Source organism: Lissotriton vulgaris, chromosome 2_1 (assembly GCF_964263255.1).
Source record: "Lissotriton vulgaris chromosome 2_1, aLisVul1.2, whole genome shotgun sequence".
In the NCBI taxonomy this organism is placed as follows: Eukaryota; Metazoa; Chordata; class Amphibia; order Caudata; family Salamandridae; genus Lissotriton; species Lissotriton vulgaris.
The window spans coordinates 143677531-143703236 of record NC_141687.1 but is presented as its reverse complement, the minus strand read 5'-3'; the positions used below and the strand labels follow the sequence as shown (position 1 = coordinate 143703236).

At 47.4% G+C, this 25706-nt stretch overlaps 1 protein-coding gene across 1 annotated transcript in view; it reads left to right on the top strand.

Annotated features, from left to right (window-relative positions):
* The window catches only part of LOC147729701 (dynein axonemal heavy chain 17-like), a 1258223-nt gene that overhangs the window by 723979 nt on the left and 508538 nt on the right, over nucleotides 1-25706 (top strand). The window lies entirely within an intron of this gene.

The following is a 25706-nucleotide window of genomic DNA, read 5'->3' as shown; positions in this document are numbered from 1 at the left end:
TAATAGGTGATTTGTCGTATGTGCTGAATTAGTTTTTGATCTTTTCGCACTGGAAGGCAGACAAGCATCAGTAAGCCAGTGCCCACAACCTTTGAGTGACACTCCTGCATAGCTAGCTGGTACTTTATATTGTGTAAGTGTATTAACTTTAGTGAACACATGCACTGGCATAGCTGCAGACAAAAGGTAAGCAGATCACTTGCATCTTCATTTCATAGGTATTTACAAGAGATGGACAGCACCATTATGGAAACAGGATGCACCGCACACTTCCAGTGCTTCCTTGCATTCTCTCTCCTTCTGATGCCATGTCTGCAAGGGCAAGTTTCAAGGATTCCAATACATTTTCCTTCATCCTTAATCACAACAGGTTAATCAGTGCTGTTATTTTTGGATCCATTGTGCTTGTTTCTGACCTAAGTAAATCTCAATTGCTTCCTTCAAGAAAGAAGTTAAATCTTTACTCATGAACAAATGTATTCCCCAGATCCTAGGGTATCGGATTTGACGACTGCTTTCTGTCATTGTTTTGATGATTGTTTATTTACTGTTGTTATGTTTGTACTGTATCCATTTGTATCTGGGGGTAGTTTCGGTTTCCCTTTGCCTCTGCCCCCTGTACATGTGTAAAGCGCTCTGATACCCTCAAGGGTCATGTTTGCGCTATTTAAAACTTTTTTTTAAATAATAATAAAATAAACGTGTGCCCCTACTGCTTGGGATTAGCAACTACAGTTGGGACGATTTCACCAACTTTTGTCCTGACCGGAGCAGCTGATTGGCTGAAATATTTGAAGGGGTAAGCAGCAGCTTGGCCTAACTGCTTTGCCTAACTGCTTTAAGAGAAAAGACTAAAACAGGTGCCCCGAACAGATGCCCCGACTGGTGCCCTGTGGTGCTCCTGTTCCACAATCAAGCAATAAAGACTCTATAAAAACAATAATATAATTGAAAGCTCAGCATCTTATAGCAGGGGCGGTATAGTAGCAATCTGTATATTCAGGACTGTTCTGGAAACCATCCGTAAAGAAAGGCAAGTTCATCCATTTCGCCATAAAACAGTTGCTGTCAGTTAAACATACCATGCAAGTGTACCATGCAATATACAATAAAAGTAGCCATAGTGGGTATGTATAGAGCTCCTTATGCAGTTAAATATTGCATTAGCGCCTGTGAAACCCCATGCAAGTATATCAACCAGCGGTGCTTTCTCAAAGAATAGAAAGCGCATAGATGGCCGACAAGCACATTTAAACAATGAACTCGTATGTATGTTTTTTCAGAAAAGCCATGGTAGTCACCATTGATTTTATGGATTTGCCACCGTTTGTATCCTTCATGAAATCCATGGATATGTTTTTCTGCTGACTAACCATATACTAGGTAAAGCATCTCAATTTGTATTACTTTGCCTTTGTCAGTGCCACTGATTAGATCAATGCTTGTTTTCTGGAGTTTTTTGAACAAGTTGTGGTTAGGCCCTACTCACAGATTGGATTACAAGGCAGTCTAGAATATCGGACTACAGTCACCCAAGGACCGGCCTCCACATCTTTGTTATTTTATTGTCGCTGAACAAGCACTCTCTGGAAAATGTGGATACATACAAGTACCTGGGAGTCCCGATACATGACAAATGTATCTTTCTACCACAGAGGCAGTTACAAAGAAGAACAGGTAACGCGCTTATTGCAGCCTTCTGCACCCTTGCAAACAATTTAAAAGGCCCGCGCTCTCATCTACTGAAAACCGACATGGCAGAAAAACTCCTATCGTCAATCACTTATGCAGTGAGGTGCTTCTAGGTTGTGACAGCCTTCCTGGACAGCTTAGTTAACAAGGCTTATAGACGAATCTTAAACTAAAGATTCCGAAATACGCGTCTCCGGCCCAGATTCGCCTAGAATTGGGCCTTATACAGCAAGCAATTGCGAGAGAGAGTGCTTTCATTAAATGTTCCTACAGGCTGAGGTTCTCTTGTGATAACTCACTCAACAAAATACTCTGGTCTGAAATGACTGGCCTCCCAGCATTGTCATTCAAGTCCTTCCTTGATAGTTCCCTAGCAGTACTGCAAGTTTATGGGAACAGTCAATATCACACCCGACAAAAAGATCCCACGTGTGATTGCTAGTCAGCAGCTATAAGCAGTTCAAAACATTTTGGTTAAACATACTCAGCTTATTTGAAGCAGAAATTCTTGACCCTCCGCCGTTGTGGGCTTCCATCTCTGGCGGAGAAACCGTCACGGCAAGCGAAAGAGGGATCCCTATGCCACTCGTGTGGTTACATTTCTTGCCAGTTTTCAACAAGTCTTGGCTGCAAGCTCTGGAACAGACAGCCTTCAATCAAATGTCACCACAAAATGTACAGGCGGCCTCTCTCCTGACAACTTTGTAAGCGTACTCGTGATAGTTTTTAGTCCTCAAAGGATCCAAACCTATAAGTAGTCTATTACTTTCTACCTGAACTCTGTCACCTCAAAATTAAACTACTGAGTCCATAAGACAAGAACAGAGGCTGACTCGAGCATTAATGTCATAATTATTGTTATTTATTATTCTTTTGCTATGGTTTTAATTAACTGATGAAAATAAAATAAAATTGAATTGTTCCATAAGGTGCAGATTCATCAGTCAAAGGTTCTGTGCTGGAATATGATTAACCCTGGGCGGAGTTGCGCTACACAAAACTCCGCGTAGTGGTAAAAAAACTCCGCCGCACTACGCGGATCTCCACGAGCTGCGGAGTTTGATAGAAAAATGCTGTTCGCAGTGATTGCACAGTGCTGGATGCTTGTCCGCACTGTGCCATCATCGCGAACTGCACCATGCACAGTGCAGGCTTCCTTTTCTGCCGCTCAAGTAGATTTTTACTCCAGCAGCAGTATTCTCAACGTGAACGGGCAGTTTCTCAACACGAGCGGTCGTGAGCATATGCAACCACTCGCAATGAGAAACTTGACCACCCGCGTTGAGAAATCTCAACTGGAGGTTTATTTTCCACGCTCACTCTCGTCAACTTGATGTTGACGATCGCCAGCGAGGTAAAATCTCGCTGGGAAGTTGATTTTCCTTGTTCACGCTCGCCAACTTGGCGTTAGTGAAAGCGAGCGAGGAAAAAAACTCCGCTCCGCTGTGCGAAGCAGAGTTTTTGGGAACTCCGCGATCTCCGCATAACGCGAAGAGCGGAAAACCCCACAAAGTCCGCGAGTGGAGCGGAGTTCACCGTCAAGGCCAAATATGATACGAGGCTATGTTCAGAAGGTTTGGGATCCCTTTGTTCTATGAGACATGCCTGTTGTGCAAAGGAGTTTGAATTAGTATCAGATTCCACTGGGAGCCAGGAGAGGGTGCCCATGTTAGTGGGAGTTGAGACAGGGTTTGGCTGCAAGACTGTGCATAACTTTGCATAACTTTGCAGCCTTTGCAACCTGGCAATGAGCTTTTCTTGGAGCCTTCTGTATATTACATAGCATTAGACCAGCCTCTTATTAGGGATTTTGTCAGTTCTTCGCATTAGTAGAAGGACGTTCCTAAAGACTGTAGGATAATGACCCTAAATAAAACTTTCACTTGTGAGAGAAAGGATTATCCCTTTAAGATAACATTCTGAGGTACTGGCGGTGGGTGAACCAGGCTTCTTTTAAATGAAAAGGAAGCCTGCCATTGTCTTGACCTCTTCATACCAGAATCTCTTTAAGATCCGCTGAGTACCACGGCTTTTTTACTTAATCGAACAGAATATGCATATAATTCGGAATCTGAACTTGTAACGTTTGCAGTGAAAGAGTGTAAATGTTGAACAGTGACATTGAGAAGGAGCATCTCTGTGGGTCAGGGCAAGCCATTCTTTGTACTGAAGGCTCTTCTTATCTTATGCACACTTATTGGCTCATGTTATACATTAAAGAATGAATCCATTCGAAGGCTATGCTGATAATGTTCTGTCTAATCAAACCCAGCCAGGATAGAAAATGTATGCAGACATTTTAGTTTATGTTAATCGTTCAAAGCACTTCATGCACAATGGAAAATGTATGTGGAATTTTTCCCTACAGGTTTACTTTTGCAATGTAAATTGGCACAAATATCACAACTGGCTTGTGGGGTGAGGATGAAGAGGTGACCCCTGCCTCACAAGCCTGCTTGCAACCTGCTCACATATCTTTAAATGCTCTCCGAGCTTTTTACGCGACAGAAGGGCAAAATGCCGTCACCCAACAACTGTTATTTTATACGTGGGACTCTTCAAATTTAATTTTAAAATATAGATTTATTCAATCATAGCATAACATTTGTGAGAGCATCCAGAATGAAGACAATGTGAGTACAAACTAGATATGTTTAAGCACACACACACACACACACACACCTGTGTGGATTACTTGAGGTGGGCAGTCAATCACGCACCTCAAGGAATAATACAGCTAACTTCTCAGGGTGAACCCCAAAATTCACTAAATGTAAATGTATAGGCATTTATATAGCGCACTACTTACCCGGAGGGTCCAAAGGCGCTTCGACCGCTGCGAAACCCTTCCTGGCTTCCCTGAGAGATGGTCCCTTAATGGGTATCTCCAGGCTGAGACCAGGCATCCCCGGCGGTCTGGTGGGGCCATTAGTGAAGATGAGGCAAGCTAATGCCCAGAGTTGCCGAGTGTGATCACTGATCAGAGTGGGCACCGAGGCGAGAGAATTATCGAGTCCGCTGACCCTGGTCCAGAAACCTGCCGCGCCGGGAATCGAACCCTGGTCCCGGGCCGTCCTCTGCTCTCGGGTCTGCCGCCTCTAACCAGTGAGCCACACTACTTCACACTAAATGAACCTGAACCCAACCCTCTGGTAGCTATAGCATAGAGCAGAGGGGCTTACATTAAGGCATTCTGTAAAATATTTATGCAGTGCCAAAACGGTAATAAAGTCAAAACCTCAAGCAATACAAATCCCACACCGAGTTAGAAAAGTAGCTTACATTTTAATAAAAAGATTACCCCAAAACAACAAAAACCCAGTATAGAAAACTGGAGATATGAGTTGTTTAAAGAAATAGCATCCAAAAGAACTAGGAGCCAATAATAGTCTATAGTCGTGGTAGACTGGGACCTAAATGCACTGTGAGGCTGAACGTGATGGATACCATGGCCGAATACGTAAAGCCGGATTAACCGGTCAATAATTTTTACTTTGGTCTTAATCTGAAAAATGGAGGAGAAAGTCTTCTAATGAGCATGGTCAGCAAGCTGTATCTCGCAAAGTCAATGTGAAGTCGGATAGCCGTTGGATGAGGTCCTTCTGAAGCTGTTAGTTTAGACAGAAAAAGCTCAGAGTGAGAGAAACGTACATTTTCCAGCCACTGTGATCCATTTTTTCAGCCAAGACAAGAGTTTCTCAATGGGACTTAATCTCTGAAATTAAAATCCTTTTCTTCCAGCCATGCAAGGTAGCAGGTTGTGTCAGACGGGGGCTCCACTAGGCCAAATACCTTCTCACTGAAGGCCCACTGAAACAGATTTCCTCCTGCAGAGGGGCAATCCTGATTCTTCTGCTCAGCAAAGATGCACCTTTTACCAGATCGGCTCTTGTGCTTGGTCCCGTTCCTCTAGCAACTGGAAGCTTTGCAGCGGTAAGTTTTTTTCCTCAGCTCTTCACCTAAGGCGCTTGGACTTCAGGGGGAGCCCTTAGGACTTCAGGGCTTGATCCAGTAAAGGCCTTGAGCAGAGTCCAGTGCAGAGCCAGTTATGACAGGGAACTTGAAATTCAGGAAAACCGGGCCAGTGCCCTTCTGTTCTTCCTTGAATTACCACATGTATGGGGTGCACTGGCCAGAGGGTAATGGAGTGACTCCTGACTCCTCTATGACCACTGGGGTAAATGTTGCCATGGGTAACTCTGTCCAGCTTTCCAGCAGTTCCCGTGGAAGATGCAGGAACCCTTCCACCCTTGTGCATAGATGTGCTCACTCCAACCTGCCTTGGGGGCAGCTTTCTCCCACTGGTTTCAGGGCCAGACTAATATGGGCCTGGGGAATAAAGACATACCTTTCTCCAGGTCTCATTGTATTTCTACTTATGAAAGGGCAGACCTCACCTTGGTCCCTTTCACATTTTTGAAGCACCTGGGTCCACGCCACTTGATCTCCCTGCAGTGGGAAGAAAAGCACAACCATACAGCAAGGCAATCGAGAGCTAAAATGCCCGGGGCATTGCCTCTGCTGTGTTGGAACAGTTTTCACATGTCATTGTAAGCGAGGCACTGGCAGGTCAGCTGTCCCAGGTTAATACTAATTAGCTAACTCTGACTCTGGTACTAAAAGTATACATTCTAAAAGTTACTTACCCAGAATATTTAATAAAAATCTGACATCACCAATGAATTGGATTTTTTACAACTATGGAACATTTTGAATGTCTATTCTAGCAAAAGTTGCAGGTTAAAGTGCCTAATCTGTACTTTAACCTTTTGCATGATCCTTGCCAGTGAAAATAACGTTTGAGAGCTAGTCACCAGAAGAACTTATAGCAACTTTAATTTCATACATGCTTCACTTTTAAATATCATATACCCTACCTTGTGCACTTATGGGTGAATAATTAATATTTAAAAGCAGTATGCCAGAAAGTGCTGTTTTGACAGGTTTCATAGCGCAGTTTTAGGTTGCTGCAGTCAGTCTACACAGAGTAGGCCTGAAGCCAGGTGTTACCGTCCCACTCCATTGATGGTGCAGTAGGGGCTGCAGTTCACAGGTGCCATGTAATTTTCAGTCCCTGGGTGCAATTTCTACACTGTATCGTAGGGCCCTGTGTCTAACTATGTTTAAAGGTGGAGCACTAGCCAGGGAATTTTTAACCTTTTTATTCTCCTTTTCACTCACATATTAGGTCCCTACACTTCACTGACACCTCCTGCACTGACACATAGCCTTCTGTCACAATAACTGAGTGCTCCCACGTAGCTCGTAGGTCGCAGCACGTCCCGCCCCGCTAGACGGACGGGAAGACCCCCATGATGAAGCATGACACTAAAGGACTTTTTAGTGTGTGAGGGGTATTCAAAAAAGCACATAGTGCTCTCGTCTTTTCAGAACTAAGAGAGAGCCTAGTATCTCACTAGACACAGCAAATATAAAATAAAATAAAAAAACTATCACTACCCCCATTGATAGAATCTCTTTGTTTATCCAATTTTGCCAGGAGGGTGATTCTATCAGTACCTCTACGCTTTCTCTATTGTTTTGGAGTAACAGAGTCTTAGACAGAGTACACGGATCTGGAGAAGTGTGGCTCACTGGTTAGAGGAGGCAGACCTGGAAGCAGAGGTCAGCCCGGGACCAGGGTTCAATTCCCGGCTCGGCGGGGTCTAGAGTCCCAAAAAATGTCCATGTACTCGACAATTCTCGCTCTGGTGCCCACTCGATTCACGGGTTCACACTCTGCGACTCTGGGCATAGCTTGCTTAATCTCCACAACGGCCCCTCGCGGCAGGATGCCTGGCTTTCACCTTGTGGATACCCTGCCGGTGTTATCTCACAGGGGAATACCAGGACGGGTTCCCTAAGCAAGCGCTTAGAAACCGCTCGGTGATTTGCGCTATATAAATTCCTATACATTTACATTTACATCTAGGAACGCAGAGAATACAATCAACATGGGCTTTTCCTGCTGCACCTACTCTTGGCATGACAAGATACTAATGAAACTGGGTGGTGCTGTTGATGTTTGGCACATAATTGTTTCATCTTGGCAAAATTTGCATTGCTGTGTTCTAATTTTTCTTTGGCATCTTTCTAGTTGCTTTTAAGTTTCATTCTTTGGTCTTTTTCAGCATGTGCACTGCAGCCTTTATATGCATGTAATAAATTAATTCAACATGGGGCAACTATATATGTAGGCAAAGATAGCCTGCATCTCGCCTCTGTTGGAACTGGCCCTTTTTGCAGGGTCATCCCCAAACTTTTTGCTTCTTCCTCCCTTATTTTTCCTGACCCGTGGCTGTTGGCAATAGGACTCTGCGCACTTTACCACTGCTGATCAGTGCTAAAGTGCATATGCTCTCTATGTAAATTGTTATTCTGATTGGATATACATGTTTGGCATATTTGTATCACCATGAAGTCCCTAGTAAAGTGCACTGGGTGTGCCAGGGCTGGTGATGACAAATGCTACTAGTGGGCCTGCAGCACTGATTGTGCCACCCACAGGAGTAGCTCTAAAATGGTGTCTCAGGCCTGCCACTGCAGCGCCTATGGGCAGTTTAGAACTGCCATGTCCTCCTGGTCAGTGTCCCCACTGACCAGGCCTAACCCTTCCCTTTTCGTGCACATCAGTCACCCCTATGGAAGGCCCAAGGTACCCCCCTGGGCAGGGTGCAGTGTATATGAAAGGTAGAGCATGCACTAGTGCAGGTAACATGCTCTGGTAGTGAATTACAGCCATTTTCGTTTTTCACTATTGTAAGGCTATCTTGCTCCATAGGTTAACATGGGGGATGCTGGCTACAGTGGTTAACAGCATTTCTTCCCATAGGAACAAGATAGGACATAAGTATCTAGTATCCCTGAACTCAGAATTTAATAACACATCTTTTAGGAAAGGTGGTTTTTAAATCCTGTGTTTGAGAACAGCACTTTTAGAAAGTTGCTGTTCTCTTGTCTGACCCTTCTGTGTGCCTGGGCCTGTTTGTGTATTGACTGTCTGGTTTGTGAGTGACAGGGGCTGGGGAACTCCCCCAGAGGCTGGATGAGTCAGCACTAGGCTGAATGAAGCAATTGCAACCTGAGTGGTGGGAGGAGTTAGCACCTGGGCTGAATAGGGCTGTGCCTGCCTGCCACAATGCTGGCTCCACCTCCTGCTGGGCGGCTGAGGACCCTGCCCCTCACTCTGAAAGGAAAGATGCAGCCAGCAAAACAAAGTACTCAGGATCCACCCAGAACTGGTTCAGACCGGGCTCAGGGCCCACATGCACAGAGAGAACAAAGACTTTAGGGGTATAAGTACAGGACCCCTGACAACAGAAAATTAGATCATCCTGGAAATCAAGAAGGAACCTCTGCCAAGGAGAAAGCTGACTCTGAAGAAGGAAGACTGTCCTGCTGTTGCTCTGCTGGACTGACCTGCTGTTGCTTTGCTGCCAAGGAGAGGGGAAGGACTTTGCTGTGAGCTGTGTCCCCTGTCTTGTAAGGAATCTCCAAGGGCCTGAGAAGAGCTGGCTCCCTGTTTTGAAGTCCCAGGAACAAAAGGACTTCACCCCCAGTCTCCCTGAACTCTGCTGAGAGAGTTCTGTCCTTCCTAGAGTGCTTGATCCAGTTGTGGGGCCTCTGGAGGTTGAATCTGAGCTGGGAAGCTTGAGACTAAGCTGAGAACTTGTGAAGCTGAAAAGTGTCGCATCGCTCGCTTGCGGAGCGCATCCCCGACAGTGCGAGAAGTTTCCCGCCGCTACGAAGGTCGAGATCGGCGCAGCGCCTGACGCCGCTGCCGGAGCCGTCGCATCCTTAGTTTGCGGAACGCACCAGACCGGTGCGGGAGAATCGAACATCGCTGCGAGTATCGTCGCAGAGCCTGTCGTCGCTGGGTGCGATCGCCGCACCGCTTGCTTGCGGACCGCATCACGTCGCTGCGAGCACCGTCGCAGAACCATCGCATCGAGGAGCTGCGAGAGAGAGGATCACCGCTGGACCGCGCATCGTCGCCCCGGAGATCGTCGCAGCCCCTACGAGATCATCGCATCGTGCCTTTGCGAGAACAGACTTCCCACGGAACCTACGCACCGGAATCTACGCAAGCTGCCTTCCTCCCCATACAGACCGGATTCGTCGCCACACGCCCGCTGCTGCAGCGGGGCTGTCGCATCGCCTCCCCAGGGTCTCAGGAGTAACGCATCGCTTGTTTCCACCGCACCAGCTTCCTGCTTGTGGAACTTTGTTGCATCTAAAAGGTACTGTGAGTAAACGTGACGCAACTGTGAACTTTTCACGCATCTGTGGATCATTTGATCACAACTTAAAGAACTTTGATTACAACCTGAAGAACTCATTTGAAACCGTAACCGTGCATTGTGTATGTTGGATTTTTGACGTTTTTGGTCTTGTGTAGTTTAGAATAAATATCTTTATTTTCCTAAACTGTTGTGGAATCAGTTTGTGGTGTTTTCACTGTGTTACTGTGAGTGTTGGTACAAATACTTAACGCATTGCCTCTGGTTAGCCTAGACTGCTCAGGCCAAGCTCCCTTGAGGGCGAGCAGGGGTTATCTGAGAGGGTTATCTCCTTGTCCTGACTAGAAGCAAGGGTCCCTATTTGGACATTGGTACCTACCTCTGCCAACTAGAGACCCCCAGTTCTAACATTGGTGGTCAGGCGGTGGGATTTGAACTTGTATTTGTACTTGACCCACAGTAATTGGTGTACATCACTAGTGAGTGCAGACCACTACGCCACCGCATACTACGGTTAAGCTTTTTTGTTCTAGTTTTGATCGTAACCCTGAAAGGATCCAAGCATCATGTCTCAGAATGGTAAACCAGCAAGTGATGTTGCAGAACTGGAGTTTGATATTGAAATGTTAAGTGATTACAAAGTAGGTCAACTCAGGCAGTTCTGCAGGAACTTTGGATGCCCCATGAAGCGCTGCTCCAAGAAGGAGGAGCTACAGGAGGCCTTAAGGGCCTGGTGGGAGACCAAAAAGGCTGGGGAGACAGATGATGCAGAAGTGGATGAGGATGCACAAAGGAATGGTTTCAGGCCTCAGGATCTGCCTGTGTCCAGAGCAGCCTCAAGGGCTGGCAGCAACCATTCAGCTGAAAGTTTTTCCCCAGAGGAGTTGGAGGAAAACCAAAGGGCTAGAGATCATAAGTTAGAAATGTTGAGGCTTGAAATGAAGATGAAGCAAATGGAAAAAGAAAGGGCGGCGGAGGAGAGCAAACATGCCCGTGCCCTGGAAGAATTGAAATTGACCTTGGCCCATGAATTAAGAATGAGGAAACTTGAGATGGAGCTCAAGAGGCATGAGGCCATGAGAGTCTCAGCTGAAGAAGAAACATGGGTAGCTCAAGAGGTGAGCTTTGCGGAGTTGGAGGTGGAGTCCAGCTCAGATGGTGGCAGCATGATTATGATATCTAGTGCGGAGAGAAAGGTACAAACACCCAGAGATGTGGCGCCTGACTTGAGGGAGGGGGTCGACATACGCCAGGGGGTTCAGGTTTATGATGTAGTTCCAGTGGAGTGCAGTGTCCCTGAAGTAGATTGGGGGGCTGGCACAGGGGACCATATTCCTAGTGGTGGGAGGGACACTCTACTGTCTCTAGATGAGAGGTACAGGGAGAGAGGTTCCCCCATGGTAGAAAACTTGGTGTGTGTGTGTGAAGACCAGCCAGAAGAGTGTGGGTTGTGTGACAGAGGCAGTCAGATACTGTCTTGCCAGTCTCAGGAGAGTGGTGTGGGGTACTTGTGTGAGGCACTGGAGGGTGAGGCAAAGGGTAGCTTGGTTAACAACTGTGGGGGGCTGTGTGATTCATTTGTTGGAGAGCATATTTTAAGTCCCTGTTTTCCAGAGCTATGCCAACACCCGGTGGAGTGTGAGTTCTCTGATCCCAGAGAGCTTGCGTTGGAGGCAGACCTCTTGGTGGATTCCAGAGAGTCTGAGGAGGCATTAGGGAGTGATCCCAAAAGGAGTGGCTTAGATATCTTCCAGACCTGTGAGGTGGAAGAAGTTCAGTGTAGCCCAGTTAGGTCCCAGTTTAGTGGGAGGGGTGTAGGGGCTCATGTCCGGTCTCAGTGGAGAAGGAATGAGTGTGGGACGGTGTGTCTCACGGTGCCCGAAACCCTGTCTCAGGGCCTGGAGGGTTCCTTAAGGGAACACCAGGTTGGGGACCTAGACTGTACTTGTAGGCCAGTTGAGGAGGATCTCCTAGTGTCTGTTGAATGGGGAGTGCCTGTAACCAGGCCTCCATCAGTTCTGGTGTCTGGCAGTGCCACTCCAGTTGGGATGGTGCAGAAGTCCAGACTGAGGGGTGAGAGGGGGAAGGAGTCCCCAGTGGGAGAACCAGTGGGTCAGGGACCAGTCAGAAGGGCTGAGTCTCTCAGGAGTGACCATGGTGACACCACTTCTGTCCTGGGGGATCTTCCCGCACTGTCAGGTGGACAGGGGTCGGGAGATCTGCGCCAGGCAGAATGTCACAGGACACATGAGTTGTGTGTCACCCTCAAGGAAGTACTATGTGAGTCCCCAGAAGTCCTGGTGCGCCAGGCAAGTGTTCCACCGCAGGGGTTGGTCCCTGGGTGGGGAAGCCAGGTTCAGGTGTTGTCTGACCTGGAGGCATTGGAGCCTAGGTTTGAGGGCCAGGTCCGGGGTGTCCCCCCTGACCTGGAATACCAGTTGTAGGATAGAACCCCTGAACTGGTGTGTGAATGGCGCAGGACACCTGCCACAGGTGCCCTGGCTATTCTAGAAGGGGATACCGCTCCAGGTTGGAGGGTACAGAGCCCCAAGGAAGAGGAGGGCCGGTTGTGGGGAAGCCCACCCCAGCCTCCTGATACAGGTCCGGGACTGGTGGGTCAGTGCCAGAGTGTCAGACCTGAACTGACAAGAGAGAGAGTGGACAAAGGGTGCCAAGCACCTGGGGCTACTGCCCCCCACCCTCTGATGCCACAGGGGTTTGAGAGCCATGAGAGGCATGAGGCCTGGGTCTCATCCCTGATCACTGTTGGTGGTCACTGTGGCTTGCTGTTAGTCTGTTGGGACACACCTGTGAGGAAATTAAGGTTAGGTGCTGCACAGGTGGTGTCCACAGGTGAGGTGAAGGGTTCCATATGGATTGGCATGTTGGACCCCGAGAGTATGGATAGAGTGATACAACTGGGTTTATGACGGCGTAGAACAGGACTGCCCTGCTTTTTGGGCCAGGTTCCGTGTTCTATCGCCTTAAGCAGGGAATCCCATCGAGGTATCGTTTGGTCTACCCTGGCTTTAGGCTGGAAGGGGGTTGTGTTGGAACTGGCCCTTTTTGCAGGGTCATCCCCAAACTTTTTGCTTCTTCCTCCCTTATTTTTCCTGACCCGTGGCTGTTGGCAATAGGACTCTGCGCACTTTACCACTGCTGATCAGTGCTAAAGTGCATATGCTCTCTATGTAAATTGTTATTCTGATTGGATATACATGTTTGGCATATTTGTATCACCATGAAGTCCCTAGTAAAGTGCACTGGGTGTGCCAGGGCTGGTGATGACAAATGCTACTAGTGGGCCTGCAGCACTGATTGTGCCACCCACAGGAGTAGCTCTAAAATGGTGTCTCAGGCCTGCCACTGCAGCGCCTATGGGCAGTTTAGAACTGCCATGTCCTCCTGGTCAGTGTCCCCACTGACCAGGCCTAACCCTTCCCTTTTCGTGCACATCAGTCACCCCTATGGAAGGCCCAAGGTACCCCCCTGGGCAGGGTGCAGTGTATATGAAAGGTAGAGCATGCACTAGTGCAGGTAACATGCTCTGGTAGTGAATTACAGCCATTTTCGTTTTTCACTATTGTAAGGCTATCTTGCTCCATAGGTTAACATGGGGGATGCTGGCTACAGTGGTTAACAGCATTTCTTCCCATAGGAACAAGATAGGACATAAGTATCTAGTATCCCTGAACTCAGAATTTAATAACACATCTTTTAGGAAAGGTGGTTTTTAAATCCTGTGTTTGAGAACAGCACTTTTAGAAAGTTGCTGTTCTCTTGTCTGACCCTTCTGTGTGCCTGGGCCTGTTTGTGTATTGACTGTCTGGTTTGTGAGTGACAGGGGCTGGGGAACTCCCCCAGAGGCTGGATGAGTCAGCACTAGGCTGAATGAAGCAATTGCAACCTGAGTGGTGGGAGGAGTTAGCACCTGGGCTGAATAGGGCTGTGCCTGCCTGCCACAATGCTGGCTCCACCTCCTGCTGGGCGGCTGAGGACCCTGCCCCTCACTCTGAAAGGAAAGATGCAGCCAGCAAAACAAAGTACTCAGGATCCACCCAGAACTGGTTCAGACCGGGCTCAGGGCCCACATGCACAGAGAGAACAAAGACTTTAGGGGTATAAGTACAGGACCCCTGACAACAGAAAATTAGATCATCCTGGAAATCAAGAAGGAACCTCTGCCAAGGAGAAAGCTGACTCTGAAGAAGGAAGACTGTCCTGCTGTTGCTCTGCTGGACTGACCTGCTGTTGCTTTGCTGCCAAGGAGAGGGGAAGGACTTTGCTGTGAGCTGTGTCCCCTGTCTTGTAAGGAATCTCCAAGGGCCTGAGAAGAGCTGGCTCCCTGTTTTGAAGTCCCAGGAACAAAAGGACTTCACCCCCAGTCTCCCTGAACTCTGCTGAGAGAGTTCTGTCCTTCCTAGAGTGCTTGATCCAGTTGTGGGGCCTCTGGAGGTTGAATCTGAGCTGGGAAGCTTGAGACTAAGCTGAGAACTTGTGAAGCTGAAAAGTGTCGCATCGCTCGCTTGCGGAGCGCATCCCCGACAGTGCGAGAAGTTTCCCGCCGCTACGAAGGTCGAGATCGGCGCAGCGCCTGACGCCGCTGCCGGAGCCGTCGCATCCTTCGTTTGCGGAACGCACCAGACCGGTGCGGGAGAATCGAACATCGCTGCGAGTATCGTCGCAGAGCCTGTCGTCGCTGGGTGCGATCGCCGCACCGCTTGCTTGCGGACCGCATCACGTCGCTGCGAGCACCGTCGCAGAACCATCGCATCGAGGAGCTGCGAGAGAGAGGATCACCGCTGGACCGCGCATCGTCGCCCCGGAGATCGTCGCAGCCCCTACGAGATCATCGCATCGTGCCTTTGCGAGAACAGACTTCCCACGGAACCTACGCACCGGAATCTACGCAAGCTGCCTTCCTCCCCATACAGACCGGATTCGTCGCCACACGCCCGCTGCTGCAGCGGGGCTGTCGCATCGCCTCCCCAGGGTCTCAGGAGTAACGCATCGCTTGTTTCCACCGCACCAGCTTCCTGCTTGTGGAACTTTGTTGCATCTAAAAGGTACTGTGAGTAAACGTGACGCAACTGTGAACTTTTCACGCATCTGTGGATCATTTGATCACAACTTAAAGAACTTTGATTACAACCTGAAGAACTCATTTGAAACCGTAACCGTGCATTGTGTATGTTGGATTTTTGACGTTTTTGGTCTTGTGTAGTTTAGAATAAATATCTTTATTTTCCTAAACTGTTGTGGAATCAGTTTGTGGTGTTTTCACTGTGTTACTGTGAGTGTTGGTACAAATACTTAACGCATTGCCTCTGGTTAGCCTAGACTGCTCAGGCCAAGCTACCTTGAGGGCGAGCAGGGGTTATCTGAGAGGGTTATCTCCTTGTCCTGACTAGAAGCAAGGGTCCCTATTTGGACATTGGTACCTACCTCTGCCAACTAGAGACCCCCAGTTCTAACAGCCTCCGTCCCAGAGCTGCTCCGAGGCAGGTGGTAGGGATACCCCAGATCTTGTTTCTCTTCGCTGATTTCATTGGATTGTGAGGTAAACAGGCCTGCTGTGCACCCAGGCTCCCCAAAACGGATACTATCGAGGTCTCAAATTCCAGCACAGACAACAGCAGCTACTGCCCCACCTGGCTTTTGCAACAACCTAGTGGAAAGGCCATGTGGAACAATGCATATCTAACTGTTGATATTAGAGGTGACCACCATGTTCACTTCTTTGGTCTCTCCTGCTGACTGCACATGCGCGGTCACTGCGAGGGCTATTGTTACTATAAAGGACTTCAGGTCCACCCGTTTCTCACCATCCATTGGCATCATTGTCATTTTTTTTGTTGCCTCCTAATTGGCCAGTATGGGTCAGGCATCACTTCCTCTTCTGACTGTCTAGCAGGAATCAAGCACAGATTGAGTCATCTTAATTAGTGCTGATACACTGCTAGCGCCTTAATTAAGGTTCTATTTCTTCTTACCCTCCCACCCCCTTGTGCCTCGTGCTCCTTCCCCCTCCCTCCTACCCCTTCACCAGTTTGCTTCTTCCCCTCAAACCCCCTATCTCGTCTGAGAGAGTCATCAAATGGCTCCTTGATTTTCAACTCTGGAATATCCTTGATATAAACCTCTTCAGTCTGTTCTGTTAGCCTCTTCTCACAACAAGGTGATTGGTGCTATCATTCTGTATCATGATTTAGTAATAAGCATGTCTACTACTCCTGTTTGGAAAAGGTTTTTTAGCATTTTTAGCTTCACAACACACCTGCCACCTGGCTCCAACTCCTTTATTCCCAGCGGGTACGATATATGTAACTCCCTCTCCCATTAGCCACTGCCAGTCTAAAACGCAGAAGCATTGCACCTACTAACATGTTTCTGCACTTGATCAGATGTTGACATAGATTTTAGGTCGAGATAATTGGTAACATATTGTATTATAATTGTATTTGTACAGCATTTGGCTTTGAACTGCTATCAGGCAATTCAGTGGCAACTCGGGTAACTTCCAGAACCACACAACGCTACTCCGTTCCCTACCACACAATGCCACTACACTCCATGCCACACAGTTTCACTCCAAGCCACACAATGCCACTCCACTGCACACACTATCACTCCACACCGCAAAATGCCACTTCACTCCATGCCACACAGTGCCACTCCATGCCACACAATGTCACTCCATACAGTGTCACTCCATGCCACAGCCACACAATGCCAGTCCACCCCACACAGGGCCACTTCACACCACACCATGCCACTTCAAGCTACTCAATTCAATGCTGCTCCACTGCTCTTCGTTCAATGGCATTCCACTCCACACAATGATACTCCACTCAAATCCACGTCACATATTGTCACTCCACTCCTTCAACACAGTGCCATTACACACCACACAATGACACTCCACTGCACACAGTGCCACTCCACGCCACACAATGCCATTCCAGTGCATACAAAGCCACTCGTATTCGCACCACACAGTGCCACTCCATTCCACACACCCCTCTACTTTTTTTTTTTCTACTTTTTTTTTGGGGCGTATGTAAGTTTATTGATTGATTAATTAAAATCTTTACAAAAGACAATTACTCCGTTAAAATAATAATAAATCATTAAAATTAAATTTTTGAGTAACAGAAAATCTTAAAGTTGTGGACATTCTTTAAAAACTACTTAAAAATCAATTCATATGTTCAGAACTAGGGAAAATATATTATCATTGTAGATTCAAAATAGCATATTATTCCAATTTTTTCCATACTATTGTTAAAAATGTTGTCAAGGCAGAGTTAATGGATAGATCGTCTGAGCAAAGGCATCGAATCAAAGCTTGTCTACATGTCCTTATCCCTCTCTCGTTAAATAACCTTTTTAGTATTGATAGTCTTTCATTTCTCAGTTCAGGACAGAGACATATAAAATGTATTATATTTTCCCCACCAGATTTGCACAACCTGCACAGTTTGTTATTATCGAGTTTTTTCCATGGTGGTGCGTGGGCTTCACCCGGCCATGTACCAAATCGTGCTTTGATGAAAAGCTGTTTGCTTTTCAACGACCATGCCGTGTCCAAGTATTGTTGTGGCCTCTTTTTCGTATAGCCATTTATTATGGATCACGCATGTTTCCTTTTGACAAAGGTAGCTTTGTCACTAATCATTGGTAGGTAATCAGTTGTTTTGTTCACAGTTTTTTTGAACGATTCCTGTGTTATAGGAGAGGACCAAATTCCTTTAACCTCAAATTCCTCCAAAGCCATGTCCAAGTATTTCCAGGCAGGTGATTTATTGTTTCCTTCAATTTCTTTCCATAAAAGCTGTGAAATTAAGTTGTCCTTATCATTTTTTACTCTGTTCCATACTTTAATAGCATTACCCTTTCGTGCGATCAGCTGGTTATTCAGACCGAATCCCAGCCTGATCTGGGCTTGTGAAGCATTTTTTGGAAGGCGGAAAAGGGATTTAAAAGTTTTTGAAATGGCGTTATTAATGATCATTGCATCTTTCCCATTTAGGGCCTCGCTGCCATAAGTTAAAGATGGTAATAATTTAGCCGATATCACCTTAAGGAGAGGTTGGAAGGTTAGGTTACTCGTTGACTTTTTGATGATCCCAAATGCAGCTGTTAGGGCATTTGCTTTCCTAATGATATCAAGTTTTTGGGGGGTAAAGTTGCCGTTGAAAATGACTCCCAAGTATCTATAGGTTTCAACTTGTTCCAAGTTCTCCTTCCCCTCTACTTCACTTGATGTCACTCCATGCCACACAATGCCACTCCACACAATGCCATTCCACTCCACTCCATGCCACACAGCACCATACACTGCCATTCTGCCCCAAGCCACTCTGTGCCACTCCACTCTATGCCATGCAATGCCATTCCACACCACACAATGTATTCCACACCACACAATGCCATTCCACCCCACACAGTGCCCCTCCACTCCACTTAATGTCACTGCATGCCACACAGAGCCACTCCACTCCATGCAATGCCACTACACTCCATGCAACTCCACTCCATGCAAATCCCCTCCACGCAAAGCCACTCCACACCACACAATGCCACTCCATACAATGCCATTCCACTCCACTCCACGCCACTCAACACCACACACTGCCACTCTGCCCCTAAGCCACACAATCCCATTCCACTCTATGCCACACAATGCCACTCCATGCCACACAATGCCATTCCACACCACACAATGCCATTTTAAACCACACAATGCCACTCCACCCCACACAATGTCACTCCACTCCACAATATGCCACTCAACTCCACTCCATGCCACACAATACCACTCCACACCACACAATGCCACTCCACATGGTGAAACTACACTCCATACCACACAATTCCACTTCACTCTACGCCACATGCTCAATACTGCCCCACTCTCCATAATGCCACCCCACTCCAAACAATGCTACTCTACTCAAACCCATGCTCGGCGTCACTCCATTCCACTCCACTTAAAGCCGCACAATGCCACTCCACTTCACACAATGCCACTCCACTCAATTCCATTGCATGCCACACAATGCACTATCCTTAACTCCACACAGTCATTCCACTTCACTCCATGCTATACAATGCCTTTACACTCCACAACTCACAATGCCACTCCTCTCCACACAATGCCACTCCACTCCCATGCATGCCACACAATGCTACTCCTCTCCATGCCACACATTGCCTCTTCACTCCATTTAATGTCACTCCACACCACACAATGCCACTCCATGCAGTGCCACTCCATGCCACACAATCCCCCTCTACTCAACACCACACAGTGCCACTCCACTCCTCTGTTTACCACTCCATGCAAACAATGCCACTCCATGCCACACAGTACCGCTCACACTACACAATAACACTTTATGCCACAGAATGTCACTACACTGTACTCCATGCCATCCTATTCCACTCCGCTTCACTCCGTACCACACAATTTCACTCCACACAGTGACTCCACTCTAATCACTGCCATACCACTGGACTTAGTGCCAGTCCACACTACACAATTGTTCTCCACACCACGTCGCAGAGCGCCAGACAACTCCACTCAGTGCCACTCCATGCCAAACGATTCCACTCCATACCACACAATGTCACTTCAAAGGCATCAGATGTTTAGGTGGATCATAGGTCGAGATAATTGGTAACATATTGTATTATAATTGCATTTTTATAGCATAAGGCTTTGAACTGCAGGGGGCAATTCAGAGACAACTTTCCATACGACACAATGTCACTCCACTCCACACTGCACCACACAATGCGACTCCACTTCATGCCACACATTTCCACACAGTGCCACTCCGCTCCACACAGTGCCACTCCACACAATGCCACTTCGTAACACACAATACCACTCCACGGCACTCAATTCCAATCCAATCCACAGAGTTTCACTCTATGCCACAAGGTGCCACTCAATGCCTTTCAGTGCCATTCCACTCCACGCCACACTACACCATGTCAATCCATACCACACAATGCCACTTCACTCCACACAATGCTACTTCACTCCACACAATGCTACTTCACTCCACTCCATTCTGTGCCACTTCATTCCTGTTCAGTCAATTGTAATTGAATTTATCTACCTTTGCAGCATGCCACTCCACTTTACTCAATGCTACTCCACTCGTTGCCACTCCACACTTCAATTCATGCAACACAATGCCACTCCACCCCACACAATGCCACTTCACTAAACTGCACACATTGCACTCTACTCCACATCCACACAATGCCACTCCACACCACAAAGCGCCACACCACTCCATGCAATGCCACTCCAATCCACACAATTCGACTCCACTCCAATCCATTCCAACAAAGCCAGTAGATTTCACAGAGAGACTAGACCTATCGGCTTTGCCAGGCATGTTTTAGTTACACGATTATTTTGCCGATTGCACTCTACGTGTGTCTGACTCATACACATACACATACACACTATGCATGGTAAAAGGGAAGAAAACAGAGCTCAGTAAGAACCCACGGACAAAGCCCCTCAGTAATCACCTGAATATGAGCCTCAGCAATGATAGCAGCATTTCAGGAAATGTGATGTTGTGAAGCTGACAGTACTCCCAATATACGAGCTCAGTTGTTTACCTCGGGGCAACCTCATGGCTGACATTTAGAACTGACTTTCCGTGCTGTCAACCCCATCAAACGGAACATATGTTCAATTCTAATCTCGCATCACAAATGAAACCATTGTTTTAAAAAACAATGCATTATTAGAACGGAGCATTCGCCGACACAGCATCTTAAGAACACATCTCCTCAAATGCACGGATACATAACACACCTGCTTCAAGTCACATTCTAGGTCTCGCCTACAGATGCTTAAGCTGCCTGGTGAGAGCTCATGCCATCCCCCAGTCATGCTGGTCTGTTCGTGCCCCTCCAGGCTATGCATCACCCAGTCATGCTGGTCTGTTCGTGCCCCTCCAGGCTATGCATCCCCCAGTCATGCTGGTCTGTTCGTGCCCCTCCAGACTATGTCAGGGTTCCTAAGTCTTGCATCGCCAAACCGCTTCAACTATTATAGTTTATTGGGATCTCTAAAGCGCTTTGAAGGGTTATTAGTACTAAAGCACATTGAAAAGCGTCATAGAGTGCTTTACAACATGCTAAAAAAGTTAAAGAAACATGAATACATGTTATATAAAAAGGCTTTGATACGTTATTGACATTGTGATTCTTTTTGGATAAAAAACCGATCTGAAAGGAAGGATAAAGGGTTTAAATTCCCCAAAACATCTAAAAATATGAAACCTATATTCAGTGCTTGGTCCCAGTCATCAGGTGTTGCGGACGTCATTCTGTTTTTCTTTGGCAGATGAGTTTCAGCAGCCCTTGCTTGCTGCTCGCCGCTGGTGTTTCACATGGTGGCAGTAGCAGCCCACCACAGAGAGCCGGCTCCGGGACTGATGGCTCAGACTGATTCATGGATGTTGATTGTGCAGTAAAATCTCTAATTTTAGTGAAATAGCCTGCATTTGGCAGGCATCGATAACAAAGTGCCACTTACATTATTTACGGAAATAAATGAACAGGTTCGAGCGCAGAGTCGGTGGCTGAGTGTCTGGTGCGGCTTTTGTTATGTTTTACCTGTATATTATTGATTGGCTGATTGATTGATTGATAGGCTGTTTTAAACCTTGGTGGGGGGTGTAGCGCAGGCGTGCAGCCATGGAGCGCCAGAGGCAGTGAGTGGGCCGGCAGAGGCGTGCATTGGGGCTTGTCAGTGGAGCAGGCTGGTGTGTTTTGGAGCAGTGGTAGTTCTGTATTGCTGGCAGTGAGATGGATTGCATCACCAGCAGCACATACTTGCTCTGTATAGAGCTCAATATACCATGAGGTCATGAAGATGAACATTCTGAAAGATCCTTCCCCAGTAAACGTGCGTGAAGGGTCAGGGGTGCGTGAAGGGTGTGGGGTGCGTGAAGGTTCTGGGGTGCGTGAAGGGTCTGGGGTGTGCTTTATCTCTAGGGTTTCAAAGCTGACTTCATTGCTACCTGCCGACAATGTGAGGCGCTGTCTCCCCTTCCTGGCTTTTTATGCTTGGCATGCTGGGTCTACACGTCTACGGGTTCATTTATAAGTTAGGCGTTAAATGCCCCAACATGCAAAGTGAGCAGGCAGAGGTCCAGAGCACCACTGCATGTTCCCCCATACCCCCCATGTCTTCTCAAATGTAAACTAAACCCTTTAATGTAATGGATGTGAGCTGCTATTAACACACACAAAAAGAATCCTGGTTCAAAGTGCCAACGTATGTATGGAGGTCTGCTTTCTCTTACAGGCCCCATCCGTGCGTACACAACCAATCACAGGGTGTGAAGAATAGTGATGTGAGTAATAGATATTCAATAGACAGGCCGTACTCCTGCAAATAGGCGTTTTGCGATACGACCTATTAACACCTTAGTCATGTAGCTAAATGACAGGCCTGGCAGGTTTAAAAAAGTCGGCTCACAATTTGCAGCCACTGTTTGCATTGAGCCCAGAGTGCTGTGTTTGCTGTTGGACTTTGGCTGTATGAGTGGGACGAGTATATTCATTGAATAATGGACAACAAGTGAAATTATCAAACTATTGGTGACTTTTGGCCCCCTTTTGGAGTCTAACCCGCAGATAAGACACTTCATAACGTATTCTACTTGTCGATCTTCATTTTGTACTTGTCAGCAATGGTAATAACACACAACTGTTACTCCGCTTAATGGTGCTCAGTTTAAAGATCCCAGAGGGATGGAAGACTGAGTATCCTGCCAGGGTGCTTACTTATGCCTTTCAAACTCAGCAGTTGTCAGTGGCGAGGGTTGATCTCACTGAACAAAATATATTTATCTTCCTAAAAGAAGTGTGTTATAATATTTTAACACGTTGCCACTTATGTCATAACGCATAGTCGGCCTGTCTGCTCTTTAAAGAGTGGAGTAATTTCTCCTATTAGATTTAGATAGTAGTCAACATTTGAAAGAGCATGCTACCTGATTCACCTGTAAAAGAACGAGGTAATGGGATGCAAGTGAACACACATGAAACAGCATCCACAAATTATGTATGCCCTAACATTGCGATTGTTCTTATAGAACCCGCACCATATGACACTGGGTGGGACGAGATGTCATATCCTCTAGTCCCTAGGAGCAACGCAAAGCCTAGAGCTAGTTGAGAGTAGTGGACACTCTGTGTCTCAGTTTAAAACCGAGTGATCATACATATGATTTGTGGGTTTTAATGCTTGGTTTTTTGGGACCACAGCACAACTTTAATATTAAAGTCTTGCTAATTAATACTCGATGTATCCTTTGCAGGTAGTAGGACTCAAAAAGTCCGAACCCACAAGTAGGTTTGGTGAATTACCTTTTGTCTCTTACACATAGAAGTTGGTGAAGGCTGATCTAGAAAGGTCCTGACGAAAGCTCAAAAATACATCAACTACTTGAGATGGGCTGAAACTTGTTAACTAAGAAGAGTGATTAAGGAAGTAACCCTAATAGTTGATTGCCCCCACTCCCAGGTGTTTGTTTTTAATCTTATATAGTACAGATACTGATAAATAAAGACAACTATACTCTCCTGCCCGATTACAATTTTAACAGACTTTATCCCTCTGCACATATATAATTCCAGGAATACATTCTCCATAGAGCTCAGAATGATCCAACCTAGTGCTAATAGGGTGCTGGTAAAGGAGGCCCCTATGATGAAGCATGCCACCTAGCGTGAGTGAAATCCTTCAATAGATACATTTAACGTTGAGAGAAAAGAATACATGCAGAGGCTAAGAAACTAAACATAGGTCCTCTGGAATAATTTCCTCGCTAACCTACCAGCCCTGACTAAAGTATCTGATAGAGACTACTAGCCGCAGATTCCTTAACGTAGAATATTCCCCAGGCATGAGACTGGACCCGGAAAACTTTCTTGCCCAGCATCTCTGCGCGCCGGGGGGGGCAGTGCCATGCGACTCCGCCCGACGTCCTCCGCTGGTGTGACGTCAGTGAGGTCACATAAGCCCCACCCTGGTGCGCTGATGTCAGTTTTCTTCTTTTCCGCGTCCAACGCGGACCCGAATCGTGTATCCTGCCCTGTTTCAGGCCTCCCTTTTTTGCCTTGAGCGTTTTTCTTAAGAACAGTGTGCGAATGCCTTCGGGCTTCAAAATGTGCTCGTCTTGCACGTGCCAGATGTTGGCGACGGATCCTCACTCCATCTGTATGTGGTGTTTATAGGAGCACCACGACTCCACAGACTGTGAGGCGTGTCAGCAACTGAAACCGAAGTCCCTGCGGGAGCGCCGGATGAAACTCCTTTCGGCTTGCATGTCCAGGTCGGCATCGTCAGCGCGTCCGTCCCCCACGAACAGCTTCAAGAACCGCTGCCTGCGTCTCCGACATAGTGTTGGCCCTGAGATTAGGCCTTCTTTGTATTCTTGTTGGCTGATTGGCAAGCCGTTTGCGGTTCTTCTGCAGGTCTTTTTGTTTGTCCTCTGCTGCGGATATTTTTTCCTAAGAGGATTCCCATGTCTTGGGACGTAACATGCCCTATGTCGGGGATTGGTAGCTATTATTTAGTTCTGTCATGTTCTGGGAGGTGTGGTCGTCCTTCGAGCCTATGCTCTCCGTGGCGTTGCAGGTGCGACCCTCTTGCTAATGGTTTTGGAGTGGCTTGTGTTGCGCCACGGTCTGTCCTTCTGGATTGCTGTGTCGCTAGCCTGGGCTGGCCTGCTGTCTGCAATTTTGTGTGTAACTCTCATGGGCCCGTGTATGACGGTCCCTCCCGTGGAGTGTGTTCGGGCCCTACTTGGCCCTCGCAGCCTCTAAATTCGGCTGGCATCTGGCTTGTCCCGGGTGCACCATTCCGTGGTGCTGGCTGCTGGCTGTGCATGCCAGTGCAGACCTGTTGTTCTTCTGCACCATTGGGCTTTTGGTCCCTTCTTCTCCTGTCTGCCTTTTTGCTGAGGCACTGTTTGGTCTTGTCTGTGGCCTTCCGGCGTTGACAGGCTTGCCCTCTTCACTGTGTGTGTTCCCAGTGGGGGGTGGCTTGCCTTGGTTCTACCTCTTCTCCTTGGATTCTCTGGGTAGCTCTTCTTTCTTGGTACTCCTCTGCGTTGCCTATGCCTCGGGGACTTCTGGTGGAGATCTTTGGAACTTTGCCTAGGCTTGGGGTGCTCTGGCCTCCCTTCGCCTTGTCCTTGTTTTCTCCTGTTGGGGAGGGCAGGCCGCCTATTTGCTCATCTTTCCGCATCCCTTTTGGGTCTGGTGGTCTTCTGGATAAGGTGGTTCTTTTTTGCCTGGGCCGACAGGGCTCTGTTCCCTGTCCGGTTGTCTCATCCCCTCGGGACCCTGTGTTGAGTCCAGGCTGGTGGGTCCTTTCGCAGACCCTTCTTCCCTTTGGGTATGGCTAGGGTATCTATTCTACATTAAGAAATCTGCGGCTAGTAGTCTCTATCAGATGAAAAGTTGAAGTCATCAAAAGGAGAAGCGCCCCTAGCCATAGGACGTTAATTCCACTTGAGGAATTGCTTTATTCCCATATCCTTAATTGTCATGCCTACCTAATTATTGTTCAACTATGCTGTTACTTTGCTTCACAATCATTTTATATGCATAGTGTTAGAAATGGGGTTTCTGGTTGGCTAGGGTCAGGGGCGTAACACAGGCCCCCGCAGCCCCCACATTGCGGGGGGCCCCCATGCTCCATGGGCGCCCTCAGCGGAGCCA